Raw genomic sequence first — 19823 nt, 5'->3', positions numbered from 1 at the left:
GCCCGCATCTGAGGCAATAGCAGTCTACGATAATCTTGCTCTATGCTCTCCCCCGCGTTTACCGCGCGTAGACCAATGACAAATTTTTTTTTCTTTTTTTTTTTTTTCGAAAAATATGTTTGTATCAAAATTTACACGCAGGCGAAGGAAAAAAAAAAATACAAAATAATATTTTACAGATAAATTAAGTGTAAAATTTTTTTGAAGTAATAGCAATGCACCAATGTTCCAAATTTCGAAAACCCATTTCTGACTCATTTCAGCAACTTCACGCCCGCACCGCCATGTAAATATGTACTAAAAAAACTTTATAGTCGGGTAGTTTATCGTGTTCGTTACAACTGTTTCGAACGTGATTTGCTAGAAATAAATTAATTCTATCGCCTAGCTCTCATCGCTCTAGGCTACTGTGGTTCCACGGCACGTGGATCCATGGTCAAAGTCTCGAATTCGCGGTTCGATGTGTCGAATCGATATATTCTCTCAGAAGTACACCTGCAAGAAGTTTGCGATTCTTACCGTCCTGCTATCGTGAGATTTCATAACAGTTCGCAAGTTTCTTACCCAATAACCTCAGGAGTGGTTCTGAGAACCACGAAAGCAATCTCCAAACATTCTCAAAAGAACCTAACAAAAACGAACTTGCTTTAATTTTTCTTTTTTTCGCCCACCCAGTGTTGGAGCACAATCTCAGTTACCTACTCGTCTAGTATACAACTGCACGTTAATTAGTTTTCATCCCGTGTTATTCCGCTCAAGATAATTAACTTCGTTCACCTGAAAGGCATTCCTTTCAAGAAAGCCTTCTTTTGTTCAAAATTTCACTCAAAAAGCCACTCGGAAAATCAAGAATATACCCAACATCGTCCAACACGAGAACAAAAAAAGTATGAAGTGGTAAGTGAATAAATTATTTTACTGTAAAAAATCGGGTAGCAATACACAGTTTCTTCTTTGTATGTTACCTACTACTGAACGTGTACAAAGAAGAGCTATAGATTGGAGCAAGGAATATTTCCCGTTGAAAACCTTTGCAAAAAATGTGATAAATTACACTCTTAGTAGCAGCCAAAGCGTCAAAATGAAATTAAAACTTCATATCTTTTTTTTTGTGTATTGATAAATGATATACTTATAGCTTGTGCGTGAAGAATATTCTTATAGTCATATGTCGTGTTTAAGTCTCGTCAGTACGAAGACATGGTCTTTAAGTATTCCACGTTTTATTATTTTGTCGCTGTTTGAGAGGCCCTACTAAAAAGTAATAGTCGTAGACTTAAGCTCCAGATTTGAAAGCCAACATAAGTAATTTCTGCCACACGTGAGATGTCTTATCGAGTTTTTTTTAGTGTGCATTTTGGTGCCTTGCAAGTGGAAAACGGAGTTCAGGAAAATTACTGTCAATGTACTTTCTTTTTTGGTAACTAACTGCAAATGATAGTAAAAATGTCTTTGTTGATATCGAGTCGTCTCACGAACCCTCATAAGGGTCATGTAATTTTAGCGAAAATATTTCGAGACTAGCTAGGAGTTAAAAAAAACTTTAACATCGTCTGTGCTTCGTGATTGGTCGAGTCTCTTCCAGGTACATGTCTACTATCAGCACACCGAATCACAGTAATACATTGCGGGTGTGAACGTGGTATGAATGACCAATTACAAGGAAACAATCGCTAACGCGGACATACCTTATTGGAGTCTAATGAGCAATCAGAATTGTTTTTTTCCCCGCGGAAAATACATGCTCCTACTTACACCTTTGTGCTGTTGTATGGAAAAATGTGCGACGCCTGAGTGTTCAGCATATGTTTATGCTAGGCTGTCACACACGCCAGCAGAAGCTCTGGTGAAATAAGGCCAGTATGTTTGAGGGCTTATTTATCTCTATGGGCATGCATATTTCGCGAAAGATTCCTCTATTAGCTGAAAGTTAAAGCACTGTAACATCGTCAGTGTTTCGTGATTGGGTGTCTTTCTTTCAGGTACACGACGATTTTTTTACAACTCCAATCACAGTGATTCAGTGCGGTAGCAAACGCGTCTGAGTGGCTCGGTCAAAAAAGGCATGGACATATCTTGCCAGACGGCCGCCAATCACAAGGAAGAAACAGCTTGTGCGCTATACCTTTTTGCAGTCTTATAGGCGTTCAGATTTATTCGCGAAAAATGCCTGCCCTATTTATCTCGCGTCGCCCAGAATGCGCTAATGCATGCGTGTGGTTAACAATTCACGGATACATGCATTTTGTATTCTACGGAGTCGGGAATTACGTTTACGAGTTAAATATATATATATTTAAGCTAAATAGAATTGGGAAAAAAGTTATCTGTAGTAATACAGTTTTTTTTGTATTCAGCAATGTTTTTAGCGCGTACATACATAGTAACGAAATGTTATGCCGATGTTCTGTTACGTAAACAATGCAGTCCGTGATATTTAAGGTAGATTTCAAAAAAAAAAAAAAAACTACATATTGTAGCCGTTACTATGTTGCGACTTTTGGAAAAATTTTATATAATTTTTCGTTTCATGGTCCATAGACACAAAATCCACCATTAACTCAAACGTATCACATGTTTATGTACACGATAGCTGCAGTAATTTTTCACAAACCACTTCCAAACTGATGCATAGGCTACAATATATTACTAGTTCGTTAAGGGGAAAACCCGACCAAAAGAGTAGAAATGGGGAAGGATTTTTTGAAAAACAGAAAAATCGCTATAACTCCCACAATATGACCAATATCATATACCCTATGTTTGAGCGTATTATAACTCGAAGGATTAATATTGTCTAAATAAAGTTTTGATACGCCCAACCATAACTGCAAGGGGTAGAAAAACAAGGGTTGGTGGACAAAAAAAAATCATAATTCCCTTAGTAGGGACACAATCGAATCCGTTCAGACTGTTTGAAAATCGTGCAAGTTTTATCTAAAACTTTTGTCTGAAACAATTTTTGGTCAAACTAACCATTGCAGCAAGGGGATGAAAAAATCAGGGGTAAAAGGACAAAAAAAAAAATCTTTAACCCCCTTTGTAGGCGTACTATCGAATCTGTTCAAATTGTTCATAAATCGTACAATTTTTATCTAAAACTTTTGTCACATTTTTGACAAGACGAAACATTGCTGCAAGGGGTTGAAAACATGGGATTGAAATAAATAAATGAATAAAACTTACCCTATCATGTACACTACCAAATGTATTTTTATTTTTGTTTAACTATTTCAATATTGTCTAAAGTAAATTTTTATGTAACAAACTATTACTGCAAGGTGTCGAAATAACAAGGGCTGAAAGACAAAAAAATTCATTACAATTTTAATGGATATGTAAAATAAGTTATAATTTGTTGTTACAATCCCTAAACTACATCTAAAACCTATGAATGAAATAATTTTTGATGAAATAACTATTATAGACATAATTAAAGCTGTAAATTCATTTTAAATGAGCAGTGTCTTTATTAAAAACACTTCTTTGTTCGGAGAACTAATTATTTTGATTGGTTATAATACACTCTTATGGAAAAATCTATTTTGGTTGGCACTTTGTTTTTCCAGGAACGAATCAAGCCGTGGCTTCTAGGGACGGCTAACTCTTGTTAAAGTAAAATAAAGTTTTTTTTTTTTTTTTTTTTTTTTTTTCGGAGAACACGATTCCAGCGGCGACTAACTGGAAGCTCTCCGCCGAGTAGCGGCGGGTCCGGGAAATTTACGGAAGTCTGCGGACATTTTTATTGGGCAGTCACTTGTTTTCTGCAATGCGTCAGCGCGGAAGTGGACAGGAAGGGATTACGGTGCCGTCCGTCACGCCTGCCAACTGTGTCCGGAACTTATTGGCCGGCGCGGCGCGGCGCGAGGCGTGCGTGGTTTGTTTTGTTTTTCGCTCGTCTTTTGTTTTGTTTTCGCTTTTGCCGCCGCCGCCCGACGGCTTCGGCGCCGCGCTGACTGATTGGGATCACGGCACCGGAGGAACTGCGTGTGTTAAAAACGCTGCTGCAAACGTTACGTTTCCCCCCGTAATGCGGATGGAAAAACCAACCCCGCTAAAGCCCTGGGCTGCATCTGCGATAGCACACAAGCAACATATATAACAGCACAGTTGCGACAACGCACAGTAGTTTGAATGATTCCAACATATACCGCCCCCCCCCCCCCCCCTCGTTTCCTTCTCAGGATGTTTTCAGTTTCGAATGTTTGAATTCACAAAAGCTGAATGTCCATGACAGAATGTCCCAGTTATAAATTTCAACAGTATCAACCGTAAGCGTTGTAGAGATTTGGTTCAAGGTCACAAACTCGAACAATTTTAGATAAGCGCATGCGCAAGTATTGCTTTCTAGTTTTTTTTTTTTTCCGCTCGCTGCGCCACCCGCGCAAAATGGCGACTCCTGAGCGTAAAGCGTTGTGTTCTGCAATTCGCTAGGAGTGAATCTGTAATGTGAGTCCTCCCCTCTCTTTGCACGAGAGTGGTTGATCGTCAAAGTCCCTGACCGTCGGATCGGTCGTAATGGTCAGGACGACAGAGCTCTTTTTTTTTTTTTTTTTTTTCGCTGGCCTCCACGTTCACCTGACATAACGCCATGCGATTGTTTTTTTCTTTGCTTTGGGGCTTTATAGTAGATCGTGTCTACGTTCCGCCGCTATCTAATGATGTGCCAGAGTTGAGACCCAGAAATGAAGAGGCTGTTGCTTCCATCACTCCGGACGTGTTAACCAAAGTGTGGGGAGAATCGGATTATACGTTGGATGTGTGCCGTATAGCTAAAGGTGAACATATTGGACATTTGTAAGAAAAAAAAAACTAGATTAGTTTACTTTTAACTTGTTATATGATTTGTTGTAAACAGTCTAAATTAAGTTGTTGTAATATATCATTGAAACCGGAACATTATTTTAGGGACATCCGGTACTTGGGCGCGGCAAATGTTTTTCAGAGGGTCCTTATCGGGGGGGGGGGGGGGGGGGGGGGGCGGCCTGGGAATATTGGAACTGCGATCCCCCAGAACATTTTAAAGAATAAACTATTTATAACAAACGTTTTTAATCCAATCTTGGACTTAAATTTCGGCGAATGTTTTTGTACGTAATTCGTCTTAAGATACTCTGTTATTCTTTCGTTACTAAATTGTACTCGAGTTAGTTTTATGTCTTAATGCCTCCGAGGTACAGATATTATTTATTTATTTATTTATTGCCTTATTTTAAGTGTCGAAGTTAAGGCATACCGCCTTGTCTTACCCTTAACCACATACATCTTCGCTAACTAGCTACATGCAAAGTAAACCTGATAAATGTTATAGTCTACACATACCTAAAAATTGTCACAAATACATTTAAATAAAAAATGAATTAACGTATCGGCACAAATATGAAAATAACAACAAAAAATTAGCATATAAGATACACATGAGCTACTTGAAGTAGGTATAATATATTATAGGCATATTAAAAAAATTTTTTTTTTATAAAACCTTATCAAGTCAAGTAAAAAAAAATGCTGTTGTTCCCACTTTGTGAATGAGTATTTTATAACTTGATGTAGGCTTTTGGACATACGCCATTGCTATGCTCATGTATTTCTGTAGAAGAAAACTAGAAAAAACACAAATTACAAAAACACAAATTAAGCAAAAAATTGCTGTTGTCAGGATATAAACACCACACAATACTCCACAACAGGAATATGGTCAACAAACAAAGAAAACAAAGAAAAATGGACTAACAAAACGAAAAAAAAACCCACAAATGATGACAGCACAAAAATACCGAACCCAAAAAATTCAGCACAACAGTTGAAACGAGACAAAAACACAGCAAAATGAAAAGACGAAACAAACACAATAGTTTTCCAAAAACAGAAGAGAACGAAAAAAAAAACACAAATGATAACAGCACAAAAATATTGAACCAAAAAAAAAAAATTCAGAACAACAGTCAAAACGAGACAAAAACACGACAAAACGAAAAGACGAAACCAACACAACAGTTTTCTAAAACAGAAACAAGCGACATTTCGGGAACTGCTATCTGCTCCCGTCCTCAGGCAGAGACGCACATGGTACGAAAACGCAGGTGCGAGTATTTTATAAGTCCGCGACTGCGAGTGTGTCGCGGAGAGGTTGGCTCACCTGCTGTCCGTGAGGGTACAGAGTCCCCGCCACCTCGCACGGCTCCGGGCTGCTGCTAGTGTTGGCGGCCGCCGCAGGGCGCAGCACCGGCGCTGGAACACACCGTCAGGACGCACTGCACTCGGCGAAAACGTGGCTGCGACAGGGTAACTACGTTTCATGGAAAAAACTTTCCGCACATTTTCAAAGTTTTTCTGCTTATTGCGTGCACGTAGCCCGAGATATGGGCAGTACACAAATACGCGCAAGCACACTATCCAAAGATCACGTGTCGGTTAAAACCAACGCGCAGATCTCTCTCTCCCCCTCCCCCCGCCCTCCTGTAGAAAAGTATCCCCAGGGTTTGGCCACGTCTGCATGGGAAACCTTCTTTTCACAGACGAGAGAGCCAAACTCCCGATCGTGCATCTTCGGTTTTTTTTTGGTTCATTATAAAAGGTTAGGTTAGCTACATTATAAATACTTTAAAACATTGTGGACGGTTGATTTGGTTAGGATAGCCACATTAAAGAACTGTGAAATCATGTAAACGGTTTCCTAGCCCTGGATAGCTACATATTAAAAAGTTATTTGCTAAACAACCATAATATGATTTTACAGTATTTTTAATGTAGCTATACTTACCTAATATAACCAACCATTTACAATGTTTTAAAGTATTTATAATGTAGCGAACCTATCCTAATCGACCGCAAAATTTAATGCCACACCGGTTTATACAATGAGATAGAACGGGAGAAAAAAAGCCAGCATGAACTTCGGGGAATTTCGGGTGTGGCTCTCTCGTCTGTGAAATGAAGGCTTCCGGTTTGGCCACGTCTTCATGGTCTGCGACATCTTGGTTAGACGCCCAAAAACATTGGCTGAAGCGTAGAGTTCGCGCTGTGAAGACAGATTTTTTTTTTTTTAATGGCTGAGTTTTAAGGAAGTGAGAAATTTTTTTAGCGCCCATGTTTTGCTGAGCATCACCAGGCGTGGTTAAGGCGCCATTTCAGCGACGCTTACGGCGTGAGAATACGGAGGTGACCAAAGTGACTTCAACTACGTCACATCAGAGCATGCCGTCTCCTGACGATCCCTGAAGGCCCTGTCACTCTGTCAAATTTTCGCTTCCAGCGTCTTCCAGTATGTCGTGTCAAATAAACTTGGAAGGTTGTGATGTCACCAGCACGGCCATGTTTGTTGGAAAAGTTGGATGACTTAATACGTTTTTTTTTTTTAAGTTGGATGACTTGAGTTTCCAATAAATAGTGACCGGAAAAATTCGCGGGTTAAATGACCTGTAGGATGAACTCCATAGTTCTACGTACACTCGGTCAAATGCCACCCACTCATTGGCTGCTGAGACGTTCCAGCGTAGCAGACTGCGATTCGATAAAGCTTTGGTTGGGTGTTTCTCATAGGCCCAGAGTCATCCAGGTGAGTTGTGAAACCAATAACAGAGGCAGCACTGAGGTATAACGATTTGTATTTTAGCCTATCGCGAAATGAATTCGCGAATTTTTCCGGTCTCTACCAATAAATAGCCTATTTGTCATATTAAGTCAGGTTCTATAGTACGTTGGACTATGGGTGCAATCGGCCAATCAAAATCGTGCCTATCGGAAACTGAAATGGCATCTGTTTACGTCACAGCGATCTCTAAGATGGCGAAGAGCACATGAGCTATTAAAGAGGTTATAAAAGTGAAAATAACTAAAATAATGTTAATATGATTGTCGCACGAGAAATCATTTTCTGTTTTCGTAACTTTAAAAAACTTACTGAACATTTATTTCACCACGCAACAAAGTGTTATAACGATTTAAATTTATTCATGTTCTAAAAATTGTTAAGTGCACACATATATTAACATGTTCAAAAAATTCCATCCAGCACTGTGATGCGTGATTTAATTTCAAGGTTAAGATTAAAAAATAAAAGTTTTATATAGCTCCGACCAAAAATAAACATAGATTGTAGATAGTGTGACGTTATTTAAAACATAAATATTTTTTTGAGGTTATATTTCCAAATATATTTGATGAAAAAAAAATTGGAAGCCATTTCCCGTGTAATACTGCCCCTCCAACTCTATTGTCAGTATGTACATTGGAGACAAATGTTTGACAGTGTGACAGGGCCTTGACTTCATCTCTTGAACCCTCCCCCTCTCCCCCCCCCCTCCCAAGGTCATAAAGCCACGTCGGCAACACGGCGGAGGTATAAACCTGTGTAGGCGTGCGCGTGAAGTGATGAGGGTGGCGTATCGGAAGGAGGCAGAGATTTTTGGCGGTAATCCATGCGGGGATTTGTTGCAGGTGTTAGAAACCAGACCCGCGTACACGTCACCAGTCAGTAATTTACCAACAAACTTCTGGCTGCAGATTTATCACGAAAAAATAATTAAATCAGATACGATTAATAGAGACCTACAAAAATTCGCGGATTCATTTCGTGATATGCTACCATTCAAACAATTATACCTTAGCGCTGCTTCTGCCACTGGTTCACTGTTAATCTGGAGTAATGAGGGCCAATTAGAGACCCTCACTCAAAGAAGTGTCGAATCACAGACACTCGGTCGAGTCGACTCACAAGTCAGCAGCCAGTGAGTGCCCGAGTGTGTATAGAGTGTAGTAGAGTATATCCTGGAGGTCACTGAATCCGCGAACTTTGCAGGTCTCTAACGATTAAAATGATTTCGCAAGGCTGGTTCAAGTTGTAGCTGAATTTTTTTTAATTGCAAATAATAGAGAAGACTTTTCAATTGAAACACCAAGCGTCTAGATTATGTTAATTTAACAAAGTTACGACAAAGTGTCAGAAGCATGTATGCAAAATAAGGGTCTTCTAACCACCTATTATTTTACAACAGCGACAATTATTTTTGCGGCAGTTGTAGGAATACGTTTGATCACCTCTGGGATTATAACTCCGCGGTTCTCTAGGCACTCGGGCAAATCACACCTGCTCATTGGCCGCCGACTGGCGACATATGGTACCTGGAACGTTTAGATTGCTGAGGTTTTTTTTAATCGGCTCAAAGTTATTCAGATGAACTGCGGCCCGATCGCAGAAGCAGCGCAAAGGCATCAAACAAATGTATTTCGATTCTATAGTCCATCGCGAAAATGAACCCGCGAATTCCCCCTGGTCTGTTCATGCTGATGTTAAGAAATAACGAAAGAAAAATAAAATGGTTATGACGGGAAAACTGAGGACGAATACGGAGATTCTGAAATTAGATCTGGGTTCAGGGGTTGATTATCTTTCAGACGAAATGTCGTTTCGTTCTCGTGACAGGAAAAAAGAAGTTTTGGTAGGAAGGACAGTGTGATTGTTAGAGACCGGAAAAATTCGCGAATTAAATTTCGCAATGCGCTAGAATGCAAATAATTGTAATTTTATGCAACTTCTGCCATTGGTTCGCTGTTAACCTGGAGAACTGTGGGCCAATTGTAGACCCCTCAGTCAAAGCAGTATCGAATCACGAGTCTCCCAATTGAGACGCCTCACAAGCCTCAGCAGCCAATGAACAGGCGACGTTTTCCCGAGTGTGCACGGGATCGTGGAGTCTAGCCCGGAGGTCATTGAACCCGCGAATTTTTCCCAGTCCCTAGTGATTGTCATTGAAACAATAGGAGGGTTGGACGCTGCGCCTAGGTGCTGGTGAAGATGGTGGAGAGGAGGGGTGTAGGGGTCACGGCAGGGGAGGGGGGGGGGGCGGACGGGGAACGAGAGCAGTTGGCAGGCGCCGACCCGTCCACTCAGGCGCCGGGCGCCGCTGCGCTGGCTCGCGGCAGCTGCGCGCTATCTGAAAACCATCCATCACGTCTCTGGAGTGCCCTCCGCGGCCCTGCCCCTCCGCTTGTAGACGTGCCCCCTCTCCGTGGGCTCTCCGGCTGCAGCTGCGCATCTGCGCCGTCGCGCGGAGACGGCTCGGAACACACTCGAACCCGGGAAAAATATTCGCGCATCCAATTCCGCACGTAGGTTGAAGTTCAAATAATAATTGTGCACCTTTTCGAGAAGCTCCTGCTATCGGCTCGCGGTTCGTCTAATGAGAGAGACCCCCCCTCCCCCCGGAGGAGTGACGAATCTCGGACAACCCAGCAGTGACACCTCGCAAGTCCTCGGCCAATGGGCAAGGATATGTTTGCTCATGTGTGCAGATGACAGTTGAGTCCAATACCAGAAGTCATTGACACCACACAATTTTTTTTTCACGGTTCCTACTGATAGCTAGGGACCGGAAAAATTCGCGGATTCAATGACCTTTAGGGTAGCCTCCATTATCCTATGCATTTCTCAAGTAAACACGCGTGTTAATTGGGTACTAAATTGTGAGGCGTCTCCACTGGGTAGCTTGTGATTCGACGCTTCTTTGGTCGATAGTCTCTCATTGGCCCAGAGAGCTCCAGTTAAACTGCGAACCAATAGCAGAACCAGCAGAATTGTACACATGTTTGAATTTCAGCCTATCACGAAATGAATCCGCGAATTTTTCCGGTCTCTACTGATAGCTCATTAAGTCATTAGTATGGGCATGCATATTTAGCGTTAAGATTCCGAGACAATATGAAAGTTAAAACACTGTAGCATCGTCTGTGTTTCGTGATGGGGTGAGTTTCTTTCAGGTACATCACGACTGTTTAAACGCCAATCACAGTAGTTCATTGCGGAACCGAATGCATCCTGAGTGGTTTAGCCAAATGAGGCAACTGCTTCTTTCGCAGAAGGGCCGTCAATCACAAGGAAGAAACCGCTGGTGCGCGTGTACCTGGTTGCAGTCTAGTAAGCGTTCCCTACTCGTTAGTAGGGACTAGAGACCAAAATAATTCGCGAATTCATTTCACGATAGGCTAAAATACAAATCGTCATACCTCAGTGCTGCCTCTGTTATTGGTTCACAACTCACCTGGATGACTCTGGGCCAATGAGAAACAACCAACCAAAGCTTTATCGAAATCACAGGCTGCTACGCTGGAACGTCTCACAAGACAGCGGCCAATGAGTGGGTGGCATTTGACCGAGTGTACGTAGAACTATGGAGTTCATCCTACAGGTCATTGTTACCCGCGAATTTTTCCGGTCCCTAGTAGGTAGGGTCAGGCATTTTTCGCGAATAAATACGAACGCCTACTAGACTGCAACGAGGTATACGTGCACCAGCGGCTTCTTCCTTGTGATTGGCGGCCGTCTGCGAGAGAAGTCGTTGCCTTATCTGAACGAGCCACTCAGGGCGCATTTGGTTCCGCGATGAATTACTGTGATTGGCACTTTAGCAATCGTGATGTACCTGAAAGAAACTCACCCAATCACGAAACACAGACGATGCTACAGTTTTTTTTTTTTTTAACTTTCAGCTAGTCTCTGGATCTTTTTTCGCGAAATATGCACGGCCCTACTAGTAGGGACTATGAAAGAAAAAAATCGCGGATTCGCTGGCCTCCTGGAAGGATCGACTCAACAGTCCTCTCAGTGCTCCGTGGGGAGGGGGGGGGGGGAGGGAGGGGGGGTTGCGGGCGAAGAGTTGTGGTCGGAGAGAGACGAGCGCATGTCTCCTGTCGTTTTTTTTTTCCCTAATATAAGTTTAAACTATGTGTGTAAGGGAGGGGTCTAGGTAGGGAAGACTCCAAGTGCGTCTCAGGGCAAGCCCTATACGCTCTAAACATGCGGGTTTTTTAACCATGCAGAAAAGGTCACGTGCATCATGTGCTAGGAGGGGATTGGCCAGCCATGGCAGACGTTTTCGCCATGACTAACTCCCCTCACTCTTAATTCTAGACTAAAACTAGATAAGTTGGGCCCAGGTAAAACCTCCATAGACAGAGGGAAAACCCTGGGCACATATGTCTCCTGTCCTCGCAGCGCTCCGGCGAGGTGTTTGCCGCCGGTGATTGGTGGGTCGCCGCGGGCCCCTCGCTCGCTCGCCGCGCGCTGATTGGATCACACCCGCGCGGCCCCGTCCGACCGTCACTTGGTAGGGGGGGGGGGGGAAAGCCCGGGATCCATCATACGGACCTGGATTCCCTGCGTTGGTGGCGGATAGTGGTGTGTCCCGGGTGTGTGTGTGTGGGGGGGGGGGGGGGGGGAGATGTCTCGCAAGCGCGCGTGGTTCGCCCCGAAGCGCAATCGCTTTCCCCCTCTACCAACCTCCCCCTTCACCAATCCCCAATGCACTCCTCGTGGGTTCTGAAGACTTACTAGTTGATGGATTCGTGCTTCGCTGCGGCAGTCCACAGAACACTCGCACTCCAACAAAAAAAAAAAAGTTTGAACGTTACACACACACACACACACACACATATATATATATATATATATATATATATATATATATATATATATATATATATATATATATAGTTTACAACTACATTTCTGGACCCGCCGGTATTCGCCTCAGATGTACAACGTCTTACCTCACGTGTTGCTGACACGTTGGAAATAAACTTATAATACGAAAATCAAACACGAATTTTAACGTAGAATTCTATTTTTATTATTTTAAAAAATGGAGTATTTGAAGTTATACTTATATTGAAATACTAAAATATTAACCTGAAACATTTTAAAAAACAACATTATAATAACACTCGAACGACTGAAATCAGTGTGTAAATACTTCCTGCAAATGAAATTTAACCTTACTGAACTGATACAACATTTAAAATTTAACGGTAAAAATTTCATTGTGAAATTCTTTTATTTTTTTTCATGGCGTCGAATATATGTAGAATATAATATACTGTGTCTCTACAGTATAATTAACGCTGCGCTGTTTCTTCTACATTTCAATGTTAATTAAGGGTTGTCAGAATTGTAATGCCAAGATCCTAACATATTCTTTATGACTATAAATTATAACAAAGTATTTATTTCAATTTGTTACATGCACACCAACATGAAATTTAAAGTATAATTCTTTAAATTAATGCCGATTGTGATAAATAAACTGATAAATAGGGGCAGGCATTTTTCGCGAATAAATCTGAACGCCTACTAGACTGCAACAATGTATACCCGCGCCAGCGGTTTCTTCCTTGTGGTTGGCGGCCGTCTGCGAGAGAAGTGGTTGCCTTGTTTGACCGAGCCTCTCAGGACGCGTTTGCTTCCACACTCAATAGCTGTGATTGGTGGTTTAGCAATCGACTTGTGCCTGAAAACAAACTCGCCCAATCACGCGAAACACGGACGATGCTACAAGTGTTTTAACTTTCATCTGGTCTCAGAATCTTTTCGCGAAATCTGCATGCCCCTACTGATAAATAAAATAGTTGCGTTTCAAAAACCAAAATTCTGGTTGCGAATCAGAAGAGACCTGCAAAATTCGCGGATTCAATGACCTCCAGGATAGACTCTACTACACTCTACACACTCGGGCAAATGCCACCTGTTCATTGGCTGCTGAGTGAGTCGTCTCGACTGGGTGGCCTGTGATTCGACACTTCTATGAGTGAGGGTCTCTAATTGGCTCTCAGTCCTCCAGATTAACAGTGAACCAATTGCAGAAGCAGCGCTAAGGTATAATTATTTTAATTGTAGCATATCACGAAATGAATCCGTGAATTTTGCAGGTCTCTACGAATCACACACATAACATTCTGCGCCCGCCGCTATAATTCGCTGTCCGAATCGTAAACTTTGCTTGCCAACATCAAACACAGACAGCAATCGCATCAGTACGAAACAACGGGGAATTTCAAACCATTAGAAACGGCTCCGATAAATCCCCGGCTTTAGACCTGATTTTCGACAAGGCATTTAATAAAAATACTACGCAGCTTGTTAAAATTCACTAAACAGTTAATACTATAAAGTTTCAGCACACGTTAGATGTTATACTTCCATGGCATTACTATAATATTAACCTGAAACATTTTAAAACACTTATTATAACACTTAGTACAAGTTTGTATATTTGTTTTGCTTAAGCGACTGAAATCAGTATGAAAATACTTCCTGCAAACAAACTTCAACATTCTTGAGCTCATTCAACATTGTTATTATATTTTGCTATTAAAAAGTTTAAAAAAAAAATTCCAGTGATGAGATTTGAACCTCAACCCTTGAGGCTACCAAGCAATGTGCTAGTAAGCCTCTTGGGATTTCAGAAGGATAATATGTATTATAATGCCAGTTTTTTTTGTATTTTAAAACGTGTAATTACTAGGGGCAGGCATTTTTCGCGAAAAGATCTGAACACTTATTAGCCTGGAACAAGGTATAAACGCACCTGTGGTTTCTTCCTTGTAATTGGCGGCCGTCTGGCGAGAGAAGTCGTCGCCTTATTTGACAGAGCCATTCAGGACGCGCTTACTTCCACACTGAATCACTGTGATTGGTGTTGTTACAATCAATATGTACCTGGGAGAAAATTCACCCAATCACGAAACACAGACGACGCTATAGTGTTTGAACTTTCATCTAGTCTCGAAATCTTTTCGCGAAATCTGCATGCCCCTATTAATTAATTTTACTATGATTATTTTAGTTTACCAAATACATTTCATGGTAAGAAGATTCACTTGCCACACTAATACTTTCGGTATTTCCCCTTGTGTCTACGAATGTGACTATATAAGGGTTTATGTTGCAGAAACGTGGGTCCACCATCTTTGTGACACATTTACGTTCATTGTCTTCCGTTCCATTTTAATGAAATTACTTCTACAAAATGATGTACACCAAGAGCTAAAAAATTTACCGTGTGTACTATGACCACTACCGAATCCATTCGTTTATATTTTAAACATTCTTTATATTAGGCCTATCTAAAACTTTTGTCTAAAACTGAAAGGGATAGAAATAACCAGGGTTGAATGACAAAAGAAAAAATCAGTACGTAGGTACTCTTTATGTAGGTCCTATACTATCAAATCCGTTATAATAATTGTAAATATCCTAAAACTTTTGTCCGAAACAATATTTTTATGAGTATTTAATACTGCAATAGGTTAAAAAAAATAATTCCAAACTTCCTTCCACCGTACACTATCAAATTCGTTCAAACGTATTGTAAACCTTCTAAACATTATCTTCTACCTTGGTCTAAAACTCTAAAATGACCACGTACCTATTTAAAATACCATTTATTAGTGAAAGGGATTAAATATATTTTTTAAAGTTAAAAAATAGTTTATATCTTAGTATGCATTGCATGAAATTTTTTATAAGTTATTCAATGCTGGATGCGTTGAATTTATAACATTCGAAACATTTTCGCTGTATGGAACATGAGAAAATGTTTAATCGATAATTTTTGAATATTAGTAAACATGTAGGATTTAATGTACATAATGTTACAGAAATTTTTAAAAGTTTCCAGGTCGTTCCAGAATAAAAAAATATATACTTCGAAATCTACCTGTGACTGTAGACTGTACCGTCTTGTCTCTTGTGATTTTTGTTCATTTGAGTTCCGTAAAAAAAAAAAGGTGAAAAAAAAGTAAATTTAAATTCACATAGTTGTTCTGTTGACTGTTTATACGCTCAACGGTTTCTCAGTTAATTGACCAAAAACAACGAATCACAGAACTCGCTCAACTTTCCAATTTCTATTCTATTCCGCGCTCATTTGTTCCATGAACTGGTCGCTTTGCTCTTGTTCAGCGGGGTTCACGCTGAATGAAATAGTATTAGCGGTGAAGATAAAAAAAAGGGGAAAATAGGGGGGAGGGGGGAGGAGGTGGGCAGAAAGGGGTCAATGGTCGCCAACCTCGGGCTGACAATAAATCCTAGATTCGTTTTCCTCGTTTAAAACCCAATTTTCTGTCGGAACGCACCGTTCTAAAAAAAAAAAAAAAAAAAAAAAAAAAAAAAATCCCGTCGCTGGCTAAGTTAATAACGAGAGTCGATTATCCGTGCATCAATTCGATTAAATTCACACCGCGCGATCGATCTTCCGTTGAGGCGAAAATCTTTCCCAGAGCTGCTGGTCGCTGCCAGATCCCTCTGACGGATAACACTATGTGACATTAAAAAAATTTTGGAACGATGTTTTGAGACTGTAAGGTGATTATTTTAGAAGTATTTTTTTATGCTGATGTCAAATATGATTTTACTTTTCCTGTATCACGTAAGGTTTTTATACAATGAAATTTTGAGTTTTTTTTAAGGGGCAGTAAGACACCACTGGCCTGAAAAAGCTTTTTCGAATGCTAAATTGCGCATAACTTCTTTAATACTTTGTTTATAATGACGATTCTGGTACATAATTTAGATAATAATGTAAATTAATTATTAAAATTGAAACCATTTAAAAATGTTACGTTTGCATGAGAACACATTGCTGAAATATCACAACAATGAACCAGAGAGTCTTATTCTTTAAATAATTTTATCAATTCCTGCTCTCGAATCCTATACAAAGAGAACGAAACTCCAGATAGTAGGAGATTTTTTGTTTTCGATCTTGATCTGCCCAATTGAGCAGCATTCTTTGTCAAATTTAAGTCACGAGTTAAATAGTTAAGTTCATGACATGGCATGGTCACTAAATCAATAATCATTAAAGATGTTTACCGAAATAATAAAACTGTGCGAAACGGACGTTTTACCCTATATAATGCAAACACAACCATAGTGACACACCTCAACTTGTTTATACATTAAAACGTTTAAAACTCAATATGTTTATCTTAAATTCGCATTCTATCATCAAAAAAAATATTTCTACAAACAAACCAACATTAAAATAAGTGTTATAAGCCTGATAAATAATAAACTCTCTCAGACTTTGGTTCAAAATCCACCATCACCAGTACCTATAGGGAGGAAATAATTTGAAGCAAGAAGTTAGGGAGTAAGTAGGTTTGCACAATCTCTGGCATGTTGATAATTGAAATCAAAATAAGAACGACCCCCCAAACATTTAACGTTGTTTCCACGCTGGTGTGCGGTTCACATCTTCGTTTAACAACACTCGCTTCATGGTGGCAAATTTTACGATTCTTCCGAGCTAGTTCCTTTCAAGCTGTAAACCTATCTTCTAGCGTTAGCCATTACATAGCTACGGCTTGTTTTGCTAACCAGTATACTTCAGCTAATCGGGTGCCTCCATGAAATGAAAAAAAAAATGGTTGTCTGTAATGTCGGTTTACGGACGATAGTTTAACGTGACAACGTCATAACAAAACATTGATGAAATTATTGCATACTTTTATGAATAAAACTGAATCATTTTTATTGAATTATCACTATTTTGTATGGATACAAAGAAAGAGTGAAATGAAATCTACAATTTAATTGATAAATTTACTTTTATTTGCACTTATTAATTCAAATATGTTTATTATTTTAACGAAGAGATTATTTTAACTATAACTTTTATACATGTTTGCTATTTAACTTTTTCCTATCTGTGTTATTCTGTTAAGGATAGACGATGATAGGAAAAGTTGGAAACGAATGGGAGTGTTTAAAGTTTAATGTGCCTCGAAAAAGTCAAATCGATGGTTGTTCCAATCGAGTGGAAGAGAGATAGTTGCGGCGCAAGCGTACAATGAGCGCAACGGGACACAGAGTAACGGGACAATGTGCGTAACGGGACAATGAGTCATCCTTTTTCGTGCGTGCAGCCGGCGTTCATCGATTTATTAACCGTTGTCACGTCATAAGAAAACGTCAGGAGACGGAATGCTGTGACGTAGTTGAAGACACTTTTTTATATATACCTCGTCATCATCATATTGTCTCGCCCAAAGTACTGCGGAAATTGTGCATGACCGCGTCCAATGATGGTAAGTAGGCAAGTGTTAGAATCTCCGTTGCTAAACACAGTCACTTCCTCAAAATGTATTCCTTTATAGAACTACTTCCACACCGCAGATCCTACACTTCAGTCAATGTTCCTGCCGTATAATCAACATGAGCTGAAAAAAAAAAACAAATGGTTTCACTAGTTTACCATGTGATCATGCAGACGTGGTTGGTTGGGACGTTTCGCAGAAGCGTAGGTATACGTACGTGTACGGGAAGCCTTCTTTTCACAGACTAGAGAGCCAAACGCCCGATCGTGCATCTTCGGTTTTTTTTTTTGGTTCATTGTAAATAAATATGGCGATGTTGATAAAAGGAGACTAATGGTCAATTCGGTTAGGTTAGCTACATTATAAATACTTTAAAACATTGTGGACGGTTGATTTGGTTAGGATAGCTACATTAAAGATACGGAAAAAAAAAGCACGTACTTCGGGGAACTTCGGGTTTTGGCTCTCTCGTCTGTGAAAAGAAGGGAAGCCTATGATGTATAGGCCTACATTCTGTATTGCACAGACCCGAACAAGCCCGAATATCTACCTTCGGCCAATTCCTAAACATCCATTAAAATGATTTGAAAGTATTTTTAATGTAGCTATACTAACCTAACATAACCAACCATCCACAATTTTGTAAAGTAATAAAAAAATTATCCCGTAGTTGGCCGAAGGTAGATATTCGGGCTTGGTCGGGTCTGTGCAATACAGAATGTACATCATAGGCTTCTCTGAAAAGAAGGCTTCCCGTACGTGTACAATCTACGTGATCGCCGCTTGGAAGAGAGACCGCATTGCAACTCCGCATCTGCGCCCGGGCGCGCGCGGCAGCCGACTCCAGCGCCGTCACTTTTTTATTTCCTCCGCGGCGGCGGCGGGTGGTGTCGCCGCGGTGTATCGATAGTGCGGCGCTGGTATCGATTCCCGCGCGCGACATCTGCGACGCGCGGGACAGGAGCAGATGTGGGCGGGAGTGGATGAGGGCTTCGGGCCTCCGGAGTAACGGCTCTCTCCTCCCCCCCTCCTCCACCCATCACATCAGTCAGGGGCGGAACAGCGGATGTGCCAGCCGCAGCTCCGAGCACTACAGACGGCGGAGTGCCGATAAAGTAGCGGTCATTGCGGCTGACATCCAAGCATAAACTCAATGATGAGCCAGACCTGCGCGCTCAACGCACGCAGTGGCTCGAAACCTTTCGCGAGAAACGCAAGATGCAAAAAAAAAAAAATTTCAACAATGACATTTTTTCAAACACCCGTTTATTAACTACGCAAGCATCGGCCAGCTTTCAACTTCTTGTGTTTCGGCTTGCGCTGCCGCCGTCTGTATTTGAAGAGAAGTGTTCCGAAATATTTTTAAGAAGCATTAGTTGTATGCATAGATAACCACGATGATTTTTTTTATCATATACAAAGCGATTTCACCTGTTAAACAGTCAAAGAAAGTAAGGCCTTTAATTCGAATTATTGGCACTTTCATATATTTTCATGATAAACATAAATTACCAAAATAAGCCCGAAGAAGAACGTTATTTTTTTTTTTTTACTGTATTTAAATTTCAATGTGTAGGTTTGGTGACGTCTTGCGACTTTCATGAATTATGAACGCCCGGTTGTTTTTTTTTAAGTTAGTTGCGTGGTTGCGTCGCTGCGTTCCTTGCGTAGTTTATAAACCCGGCCTTGGGCTGGGTTTATAAACTTCGCGAGAAGCGCAAGTACGTAAGCCCGCAACACGAAAACAAAAGCCACACGGCTTGACGAGGCGATTACGATGCCATCTCGTGTCGGGCAGCCCTACTAAACGCTCTAAAAAGTGCAATAAAACTTTGCTATGGCTTGGTGATTTCTACGAGTACTAGCATCTTGCATTGCTTTGCAAGAGATCATTTGGGAAATGGGTACACTGTTATAAATTACAGTAAATATACGGACTTTTCGACGAA

The sequence above is a fragment of the Bacillus rossius genome, chromosome 8, assembly GCF_032445375.1.
Source record: "Bacillus rossius redtenbacheri isolate Brsri chromosome 8, Brsri_v3, whole genome shotgun sequence".
NCBI lineage: Eukaryota > Metazoa > Arthropoda > Insecta > Phasmatodea > Bacillidae > Bacillus > Bacillus rossius.
Note: the sequence above shows the minus strand (reverse complement) of the source record.